This window comes from Durio zibethinus, chromosome 24 (genome assembly GCF_047325235.1).
Source record: "Durio zibethinus cultivar Kanyao isolate XHJ-2024 chromosome 24, ASM4732523v1, whole genome shotgun sequence".
NCBI classification, from domain to species: Eukaryota; Viridiplantae; Streptophyta; class Magnoliopsida; order Malvales; family Malvaceae; genus Durio; species Durio zibethinus.
Window position 1 is genome coordinate 14,251,754 of NC_143185.1, and position 11,796 is coordinate 14,263,549.

Consider the following 11,796-nt stretch of genomic DNA (forward strand, 5'->3'; position numbering starts at 1 on the left):
CATTCCTTGGCAACTTTACAAGAGCACAGTCAAAATACTCTTGACTTAAAGTAATGAAGAGAAGCCAATTTAGATTTTTTATATTTGGTGCAAGTCTACTAGTCGCACTATTCGCTTCTATAGATTAAGTAACTTGAACATAGTTTGCATGGTCAACTTCTGGATTGTATGTGAACGTGCGGAGGTATCATATGTTAATTAATGTCATTTTAACTTATGAGCAATTACTTGACAAGGGAATAGAAATGAGACATTTGTTTTTTTATAGTGAATTTTAGTTATTGAACAATCACTACACATGGGAATAGAAAACATTCTTCTTCCTTAATTCTTTTAAGGTTTGAAGTAGTCATTTCTATTTTTATCTTTAGTGTCATTCTTTCATGTTTTAAAGTTATTAGTTTTGGTTTTAAGTTCTGTTACAACTCTTTAAGTTTAGTTTTCATATTGTTTTTGGTAATTTGACTTTTGTTTTAATTTGTGCTTTAAAAGAAGTTGTTCATCTCCTGTTTTTGTTATACTGCTTGTGATACTGTGCAAGTCAACCTCAACATGCAACCTTAATTTTAACATTAAATATTCATTAACTTTTAAAATTATGCTCTCTTTTTTTCTTTAATGTGATTGTTTCATGTTTTAATGCTATTATTTTTGCTTTCAAGTTTAGTTATAATTCTTGAAGTTCAGCTTTTATATTTATTTTTGTAATCTAATATTTTTAATGATCTGATTTTTAAAGTTGTGCTTTCTGCTTCATGTTTTAATGCAATTGTTGCCAGCAAAAATCAATTAAATTACTCCAATTAAATACCATTATTTCATCACTTCAATAAATAATATGAGTATTCTGTCATCACAAAAACATTATAAGTTTATTGTTGATGTATGAACAGTACAAGTTTCTTAAGTTACTCTTTACCTTGTCATGACTATAGATTCGATTTTGAATCTATTAATCATCCTGCCTTAAATTACTGCATGGGAACTGTCCATAATCTTTCTTTTTGTGTTCAAATGTTAGGTTTTGCTCTGTAGTGAATTGTAAATATAATCATTGATCCCTAATAAAAATATTAAACCCTAAATTTTAAAAATCTTAAAACTCTATATACAACTTTAATTTACTTCCGCAGCAAAGCACGGACTTTCATTTAGTAAAATAAAAAATAAAGCCTCTAATATGGTATAAACCTTTGGGATATTCTAAATTATAATTTATTATAAAAAACTAACAATGAGATTTAATAAAGCTAAAAGTTTAAAGTTTTAACACTTATGATTCCTTTTTTGTTTTATATTGCGATTTTCTATGTAAAATAAATGCAAATTCAAATTCCTACCTTTCCCCATATTATAAATCCCCTTGTCCAACAACCTCCAAGAAGAACTAACTCTATCCGAAACTCACAGCTCACCGTACCAAACTATGTCCATTTCCATATCCACTCAACATCTTCGAGGTTTGCTTGGAGAATTCCACTCTAGCCCCACCTTTTCAAACACCAACTCCAGCAGCTTCTCCGAATCCTGAAAACCACCACAATTCTTCAGATCCTTACACCGGTAATAACAGCTTCAATTCAAACATTGTTATGGTTCTGTCAGTCCTCTTGTGTGCCTTAATTTGCTCACTGGGACTGAATTCCATCATTTGGTGTGCAATATGGTGTTCAAGTTTAGTAGCCTTAGAATCCGGAGCCAGGACCTCAGCTGGGTTACCAAACACAGGGGTCAAGCGAAAAGCCTTTAAGACCTTTCCAATCGTAAACTACTCTGCTAACTTGAAGCTGCCTGGCTTGGACTCAGAGTGTGTCATATGTCTACCAGATTTCACAGCAGGTGACCGCGTGCGGCTTCTATCAAAGTGCAACCATGGATGCCATGTCCGGTGCATTGATAAGTGGCTAAGCACCCATTCATCTTGTCCAAAATGTAGGCACTGCCTCATCGAGACATGCCAAAAGATTGTTGGCCGTAGCCAGACAAGCTCGTCAGAACCTCCTCCAGTGCAAGAAACCATTGTGACTGTAACACCGTTAGATCCTGAAGGTTTGATACATAGTTACAGATGAATTAGCCGAGTCAAAATTTTTTGTTAATTGTATCACAAGCAAACCAGAATTCAGCTCTATGCCATTAAAATTAGCACTAGAAAGATATAGATAAGCAGCCAGAATACCATTCAAAAAGAAGTTATAAATTTGTGCATAGTTTGAAACTTGTTTCTTGTTTTCATCTCAAGTAGAAAAATCAAGTAAAAGAGATGAAATGATGTGATTAAAAATCTGTAATATTTTCTCACATGTATATATTCTGTCCCCAATAGATTTAGCAAATTTCAAAAAAAGAAATCAGCAGATTAATAAACGAAGGAAAAAGCAAGTGAAAGAGCTGTGGTAGCTCACTGTAACTTAATGAGAATGAAAATCACTTAAACCAGCAAGTCTTGAAGGTGCACCTGGCCAATCAGTTTAGTCAACTAACAAAGTTCTTTTGAAGATGAAAATTTAAGAAATGGGCACATTATAATAAGAATGCCTTTCACTTTATTATTTATTATTATTTATTTTGTTCACTTTTTTTGTGAACAATCATATACTTCAACATATTTCATTGTCTGTGGTTAATTACTAAAATATCATAAATCAAAACTTAACTAAATTGGTTCATACAATCACTCCTAAAAATGAATATTCAACAATTTCTAGATTGAAGATTTAAATTTCAATACTTGCAACTCATTTCTCTATTCTTAAATTATCACCTTTTTTGTAAAATAATAATAATAAGGCCATCCCTAAAAATTAATTAAGATAACACCAACTCAAGCAGATCCCACAAAACTAATTCTAAACATGTGAATGAAATTTGACTTATTTAAAACACCTGGCAAAGAGGATGAATACTTTCCTTTGGAGATCCAAATACGTCATAAGTTGAAAAAAAGAAAGAAACTACAATTAAAACAAAATATCTTGAACAAATAATATAGAGCATAAAATTAATGGAAGTTGAAAGTGAATCGACTAATATACCAGTTTCAAATCAGAATAAAATTGCAGCAAAAGGTGGAATTTCAAATTTTTTATAGCATTCACATCAACCATCTCGTAGCGGGAGCTGACTAACAACCACACTAGCCCGGTCAACAAATTTTGATTTATTTAGGAATGAAAATGATATATTAATATTCGTAAATTATTTAAATTTAATTTGAATAAAATTTGAATTCAATTTAATTATTATTAAATCGAGCTCAAACTTGAGTAATTTAATTTATTGATCAAATTAAATCAAATATTTTTATATTCGACTTAAGTAATTCACGCATTTAATTAAATTTTTATATTTTAATATAATTTTATTATTTTAATAATAAAATATTAAAAGTTCGAATTCAAGTTCAAGCATAAATAATTGAACATTTATTGAATATAAAAATTAAATTTATTTTTAAATATTAATCAAATATAATTGAACGAGTTCAAATAACTTGATTTTTATTTTGTGTCAAATTCAAATTAAAAAAATAAAATTTAATCTAATTTGAGTCAAATTTTTAAACTTTAGATTTAAAATCGAATTTAACCTCGAACTTAATACTATATTAACTCAAATTTAATCAACTATACCTTTACTTAAGCTTACTGGCACAAGTTATAGTTTCAGAAGGTGGGCCATTGACGATAGGCGCGAAGCTAAGGGCACAAGCAGACGCAATCTCTGCAATTTGGATGATAATATAATTTTAGAATATGACCCTTATCTACACTAACAATTAAAGTTGCCTTTTTAATTTTTGAAATACTAATTTAAGGATAGTTATTTAATGTATTTAAAAAGAATTCAAAATGAGATTTGAAGACAAAAAGTATAAGATTATTGTATTGTTTACAGATATTGTTTATTTTTAAAAAGAGTTGAAGGTTATTTTTTGAGATAAATACATTGAATTGATGTGGTTATCTATTAGTGTTATGATAAATCATTCATGTGTTCAATATAAAATTAGTCCTTTTCGGTTGATATATGAAACAATAAACTTAACTTTTTGTATGTTATTTTATTTTTTATCACCCATTAACTATTGTTCATTTATTTATTTAGTTCAATTTAAAAATCCGAATCAAATTTAAACCAAATTTACTATTAGATATGATAATTTTAAATATGATATAATAATATAATATAAAAATGATACAAAAATATTTATATATGAGTTTAGTATAATCGTATTTCATATTTTAATCATATTCATATGATTAAGAGACAACATCATTTGTGTTGTATTCATATCATATTCATGTTAAATAGTAATCACATGATTATAAGATAAGATTGTTCATTTAAGCATATATAACTTACAAACTATAAAAATTATTTTAATTTATTTCTTAAATAAATTAATTATCATATTTATCGTATCATTTAAATATTTAAATAGATTATACATATTTAATTTTAAATTTTTTATTTAAATATTAATTTAAATGATTTTTTTATTTAAATAAATAAATTAATCATTTTTAATCAGTTATTTATGTCTAATCATGTCTTGTCATGTTTCTTAGGTTATATTAAATAAATTAATTTTAAACATATTAATCATATCATTTCGTGTGTAACATGTATAATAAACGTATCATATTTGTATTTAAATTATTTGTATCATTTAAATATTTTTATCCTGTTTGACACAAAATACGATATGATAATACAAATTATCAAATCTATTCACTATTGAAAAGCCTAATAGAAATTCAAATCAATTATTTTTTATATCTTTATGTCTTAATTCATCTCGTTACATTTAACGAAAAATCCTTGATTATTTTTCTTTTGCTTTTTTTCACAACCTTAACTCAAACATCACAAGCTTCTACCAATAATTATTGATGGAAGCCACTCGATAAGTCTAGCTTAATAAATCTCGTCCACAACATCTCTTTACTTTAGTAAAATAGGTTTACTCGTCCCCGGCTCATCGCTTTAGAAAAATAATAAGCTTTTCATCCCGATTAGTCTTGAATAATTAAAGCACAATTTTGAAAAGACAAGTAAACAACGATAATAAAATCAGATTTTTCTTAAATTTTTAAATTATATTAGTTTATAATTATATGATTTTATATTTTAAATTAATATGCTTTTTTTATTAATTTACATTAATTTGTTAAATTATTTTAATTTAATATGCACCTTATTTTTTATATATTTGTATTAATCTATTATACTATTTTAATTTAATATTTTTATTTTATTTATTTATTTATATTAATTTATTATATTATTTTAATTTAATCTAATGCTTTCAATGTGACAAAAAAATGAAGAATACAATAATAGTATTTTTATTTTTTTAACTTACAAAGTAGAGCATTAGCATCCCTTTAAAAAAGAAAAAAGTAGAGCATTAGCACTGAAGGTTTTCTGACTGCAATGTTGTGAGTGATAAATATACGTAGAGCATTAGCATCCTCTCAAAAAAAAAGAACAAAAAAGTAGAGCATTAGCATTTAAGGTTCTTCCGACTGTAATGTTCTGAGTGATAAAATATACCGACGAGCAAAGCTTAATGTTAAATCTATATTTCCCAATTCCAATACCCCCAGAACAAGGCACGATAAAGAAAAACTCCAGCTTAAGAGGAGATCCTAATGGATTAGGTAATACAATTGTTACTACAATCACAAAGTCCTGAATACCTAGAAAAATGGTACATTGGGACCCCCAGAGTCCATACCAATCAAGGCATCGTCAAAAAGGGGCAGCTGTATATACTAATTACCATGCTGAACATCATCCAAACTGAAGATAAAAAATGTAATAGCATTGAAAAGAAAATAGCTACGCATATGAAATACCAAATCTACTTGTTCCCTTCATTCTTTGCAACTCTTATTTCATCGGAAGAATAAGCATTCAAAAGAAACAGTGACAAAATATGGATGGCCAAATGAATGAGAGTGGACCACGTTCCATCAATTTACATTTATTGGGTCTGAACCATCCATCACATTATCCACCTACGAAATTTATGAATTCTGTGATAGCAAAATGCATCTTCTAGTAAACAAAACTGATGGTGATGTTAAATTACATTACAGATTAAGGTCCCATTGGGGGTCACCGAAGATAGGCACACATACTCTGGCCAATTAGGGTCCATAACTTACTGTGTTTATCAAATTAATTTCCATCATTATAAATGTAGAACTATGTATTCCCTTCAACATTTCAACTTAGACGGAAATCTACATAAAGAGTCGGGTGGAGATGCCAATAACAGTCCAATTGATGATCAAATCATTTCCTCTTCTTGCCTCAATTGCAGCTGCTTCAGGTTATAGCTTCAAGCATGGTAATTCATAATACATTCCAAATTTACCCGCACATTAAGGCATGCAGGCATTTTATACACAAATGTATTGCAAAAATGAACTGAAAAGAGACCAAAATAATTACAATAAAAATCCTGTTTTCAATATTGATATTAAATTCATATTCAAACACACCTTAGGCATGCAGATGCAGATACACAATCCATTGTAACGATGCACATAAAAGAGACACCAACAAAATTGCAATTAGAATAATATTTTTTTCCTTTTGCCTGGATACGAAAACCAATGGAGAAGCCTCACTGCATAAGATGGCATACTGCCTTGGAATTAGTACCAAATTGAAAGCTCAAGCTAGAGAGGAGATACAATAAGGTGAAGTCAACAGTAAACTTTTAGCATATAGAAAAATTATCAATCCAGATCGTCAAAGTTCAGCCCAATTTGAATAGCTTTCCCTATATGCCAATATGCTGCAGCACGAAAATAAGTACATAATACCAGTGAGATTGATTGAGTTTATTGGGATATGATTTATATGTGAATAAAAAATTTACATCATTAAAAAATTTGAATGAGATGTTATATATATGCATGAAAGATCTAAAACCTTAATAGTTTAAGCTTTTGGGTTCAAGTGGTGTTCAAAATGTATGTATGGGCTCTCTGGTGTGTTTTTATAGGCTCCAAGTGTGGTTTATTTTCCTAACAAATGATATCAGAGTCAAAAGTCATAAGTTTAAGTCCTAGTAGTGTTGTTGGAGGGAAGATTGTTGGTAGATCAGAGGTTGATCACATCCATCAACTCCATGTATTTGAACACCGATATTAAAAATGTTCAACTTGGATGCAATAAATATATGATAATATGCATATGTGTTGAGTCAACCTGAAGTATAAGCTTGAGGGAGTACCGAGACAATCTAAATGGTAAGGTTGAATGCTATGGTCTGGCCCAAAAGTGCATTAAAGATGTAAAGTTATCTAACTCAAAAGGAAGTGTGTTGATTGGATTTGCTTGCACAAGGGAGCCGATGTAAAATTTAATCAGAACTTACAAATGAATGGAAGATATTGTTGAGATATGATTTATATATGAATAAATAATCTTACATCATTAAAAAATTTGAATGAATGATTTATCTCCTCAACGGAGTATGCTAGTGGCGGTATGATTGAATCTGTGGAAGCAATACGGAGGTTGCAGGGCAATACGAGTCAAGCTCCGGTTCTTCGACAACTATAATGGAGGGATTTCATAAAGTAAATTGTAATGGACTGGGTTAACATCAAGTTCTCAAACAGTGATATGAGATGCAAATAGTTTCACAGTGAAATGAAGACCAGAGTAAAAACGCTTTACAAGCACAAGATCACACCATGCTGAAACTTCTGACTAATGATTTAAATTACCAAAAAATGAACAACAACAAATGCACACTGGAATTTTATACCTCCTAAGCTACTGAAGTCCGACAATTTTCTTTCGGATGATTATGCGTCGCTGCTACGTACAGGATAACATCCAAATCTCCAACCCAATGAGATAGGAGGCTTGATAGGATAGCTGACAGAGGGCACAGCGGCATGGCTTGGCCTTTCGTTGCTAGCGAAGTGATTGTTTTTGTAACCACGGAAATTTTGGTTCATAAAAACACCAGCTAAAGTCACTTTATAGATAATGTTAGAAAATTTTAAGAAAGAAGGAATTTCGAGAGGCGAAGAACACTTTGTTAAAAGTTATTATATTTATAGTATATAATAAAATCTAAAAGTTTTCAAATCAAATTAGTGAAAATAGTTATACATAAATATTTATTTATAATAAATAAACAAACATAATTTTTCTATTCAAATAGTTATAATCATTTATGTAATTATAATTTTCAACTCAAATAATTATAATCATTTGAATAATTATAATTCTAAATAATTATGACTATTTACCATATACCCATTCAAAAATAATTATTTTTATTCAAACAAATTTATTCATAATATGAATAAATAATATTAATTTTATTAATATATCAAAAAAGATTAATATCATAAATAACCCTTTAATTATAGTAAAATGTTTAATGTAATATTTTAACTTTAAAAATTTTTAATATGATACATAAATTATGAATTTGTTAACTACGTGATTAACTTTAAATGATGATACGTGAATGACAAATAACCTTCTAAATATAATATTAGTTAATAAATTTACAATTCATATACCATATTAAAATTTTTTAAGTTAAAATATTATATTGAATGTTTCATAATAATTTAAAAATCATTAATGACATTAAACCTTTCAAAATTTTATTAATAAAAAATTTAAAAAATAAATTTTATAACCAAACAAGCCCACTTTAATACTTAGACCAATCACTAAAGATAACTAAATAGTCTCCAAAGCTGAGTTAGTTAGGGGTTGCTTGATAAAGAATCCAGATAAAATTAGGAAGCAAGAACTAGAATAGCGAGCTTGTCAATAACATTAATAGGCAATCGAACATGTTGTCATCCTTTAGTTAATTACTATTATTATCTTTTGCCAAAACAGAATCAATTGTGAAAAAGAAGAGTGGAAAATCATAATCCCCAGAAGTCAATCACCCCCGCATATGCATTTAACAAAATTATGAATCGAACCTGATGGAATTCCACCATAGGCAGAGTGGATCAAGGCATTGAGCTTTGTAGGGGACAACTAAAACTATCTAGATAAGAACATTCTTACTCATTAAAGAGAGATTGTCCATTTAAAAAATTGAAATATTAAAGAAAGGAAGCAGAAGGAGGCTAAAAAGAGAGAGAAGCACGAAAACATCACAAGGTCCACGAAGGAGGAATTGAGGGAAGGTCACGTGGATGGAGAGAAACATGAAAGAAAGAGAAGAAACAGCAGCAGCCATCGAAATTCAGATTGAAAACTATAATTAATTGAGAAATTAGGACATCAGGGTCCCCTCAGATTTTTCTTTAATTTACATGTTTCTGGCCGCTTCCAGTGTATAGTCATTCATTTCTTTTTCTCTCTTCATTTCTCTCACCCCAAACCAAAGCCCTGAGCCAGTGGTTGTCGCCCCCTCCTTAAAACAAATGGACGTTCGCGAACTCACTCTTCCATAATATAAGCGCCTGCGGTTTATATGGGCCTTTTCTTACACATGGGCTTTCTTTTTCTTCTATTTTTTTAGTATTTGCAGGCCAACTCACCAGTTTTCAGCCCATACACTGGATTTAAAAATGATATGAAAACAAAAATATTATTTGTGGAAAACCAAAAATAAATATTACGATTATCACTCTTCTTAAAAATTTTACAAAAACTATATAATGAAATTTTAAATTATGTTAAACTTGGCAAATCATACTCTACTTTTTTTGGCAAGTGATAATTAGGGCCTAAAATTTGAGATAATCAATATGTGTTATTTTCAAGTAGACAAAAAAAAAAAAAAAAGCAATCCATAAAATAATTGTTTAAGCTTTTTATTTTAAAAAAAATAATATAAGCAATAATATTAGAGAAATTATAAAATATAATAACATTAAATTTTTTTAACTTCATGAACAAAGCTAAATGATGATGCATTTTCTTTAATATATTTTTAAAAAATTAAAAAAAAAACTAATTTAAAAATAATGGATATGTGTCACAATTTTAATACTGTTTACAAAGTTAAGATAATGATACATTTTCTTCAGTATTTTTTTAAAAAATTAAAAAAAAAACCAATTTAAAAATAATAAACATGTGTCACAATTTTAATCATATTCATGAAATTAAAAAATTTTCACAGTTGGTATATCAAATAATTTTTCATAATATTAGTTAGTAAAAAATGGAACTTGTAACAATATTCTAACTTATGTAAACAATATATTAAAATAATTGCTAACATCCAACCATATAATGGAAGCTTCATGGACCAAGGCATGGTGTGCCACTAAAAAAAAGAAAATGTCACTTTTTTTTTTCCTGATCTCTGTGGAAGAAATGTCTTATTATAGTGCGGCATAGCTACAAAGGAAAGGCCAAACTTTAATCTGTTTAATTTAGTAGCTATATTAATTATTATCCTCATTTCTTGCTTAAAATGCATCGCTTGTGTATTTTAGGGCCCAACTACTTTTCCAACAACTTGATAAATTTAGCACATGTAAGTGTCACGGACCTAAGGGGGAGTCATGAATCCCACATCGAACATAATAGGAAGGTCCCTGGGGTATAAAAGGGTTCACACCATCTCCGCCTTGTGAGGCGCCTTTTGTAGGACAAAACCGTGAGGCCAGGGGGGGCCAGAGCGGACAATACCTCACAAGGGTGTGAACCGTGGCGGAAGGCTGATCTGGGACGCCGGAAGGGTGAATGCCCGGGTCCCGGAGCCGCGCGGGTTCAGAGCTTAAGTCTCGACCCGTGACAAGTGGTATCAGAGCCAGCCCTAAACCGTTCGATCCACGCCGAGCGCCTCGAGGGAGGTAGGCAGGGTGGCCGGCCTCCGTGACGAAGGCGTCACGAGGTTGGGTGCGGGAGAATGTCACGGACCTAAGGGGGAGTCCTGAATCCCACATCGAACATAATAGGAAGGTCCCTGGGGTATAAAAGGGTTCACACCATCTCCGCCTTGTGAGGCGCCTTTTGTAGGACAAAACCGTGAGGCCAGGGGGGTCAGAGCGGACAATACCTCACAAGGGTGTGAACCGTGGCGGAAGGCTGATCTGGGACGCCGGAAGGGTGAATGCCCGGGTCCCGGAGCCGCGCGAGTTCAGAGCTTAAGTCTCGACCCGTGATTTAATAGTAATTTGAGCATTTTATAGTAATTTAATAGTAATTATATTTAAAAAGGAGTTCCAAGATTAACTTACAAATCTTTAAATAATAAATTTTAGTCTACAAAATTAAATTTCAGATTTCAAAGTGTAGTTACGCGTGAAGAAAGTTATAGTACTCTCACAGTATCCATCTAAATGATGATATCAGTTTGATTTCAAATTATCCAAGCTTTAACCATATTTATGATTTACCAAAATATTTAATATTAAAAATTAATCTTAAAATTACTTCAATAATTTGGTAACAATTTAAGATAATTCTCTCACCTCAATAGTATTTATAGAGACTAGTGTCTCATTTTGAAAAGGTTCTGTTATCGGATTTATTTAAATTTTAGTTAAAGAAATAATTAGTAACATCTTTCAATAGTTTGGTAAAATTTACTTTAATATAGATCTTTCAATAGTTTGATGAGATTTTATTATAAGATTATTTTTAAAAAAAATATTAAATCTTTTAATAGTTTAGTAAAATTTAATTTAAGATGCAAATTTTCTAATAGTTTAGTATGATACAAAATATTTTATTAATAATTTTTTTTAAATTGATTTATGAAATTTTCCAATAATTTGATAAAATTCATAAAAAAAATTAAATTCATAAAAAAACATTCAATAATTT

General features: G+C 29.7%; 1 pseudogene; it reads left to right on the top strand.

Moving 5' to 3' along the window:
- The first annotated feature begins 1,372 nt into the window (after window positions 1-1,372).
- On the top strand, window positions 1,373-2,150 carry LOC111316087 (RING-H2 finger protein ATL78 pseudogene; annotated as a pseudogene).
- The last annotated feature ends 9,646 nt before the right edge of the window (window positions 2,151-11,796 follow it).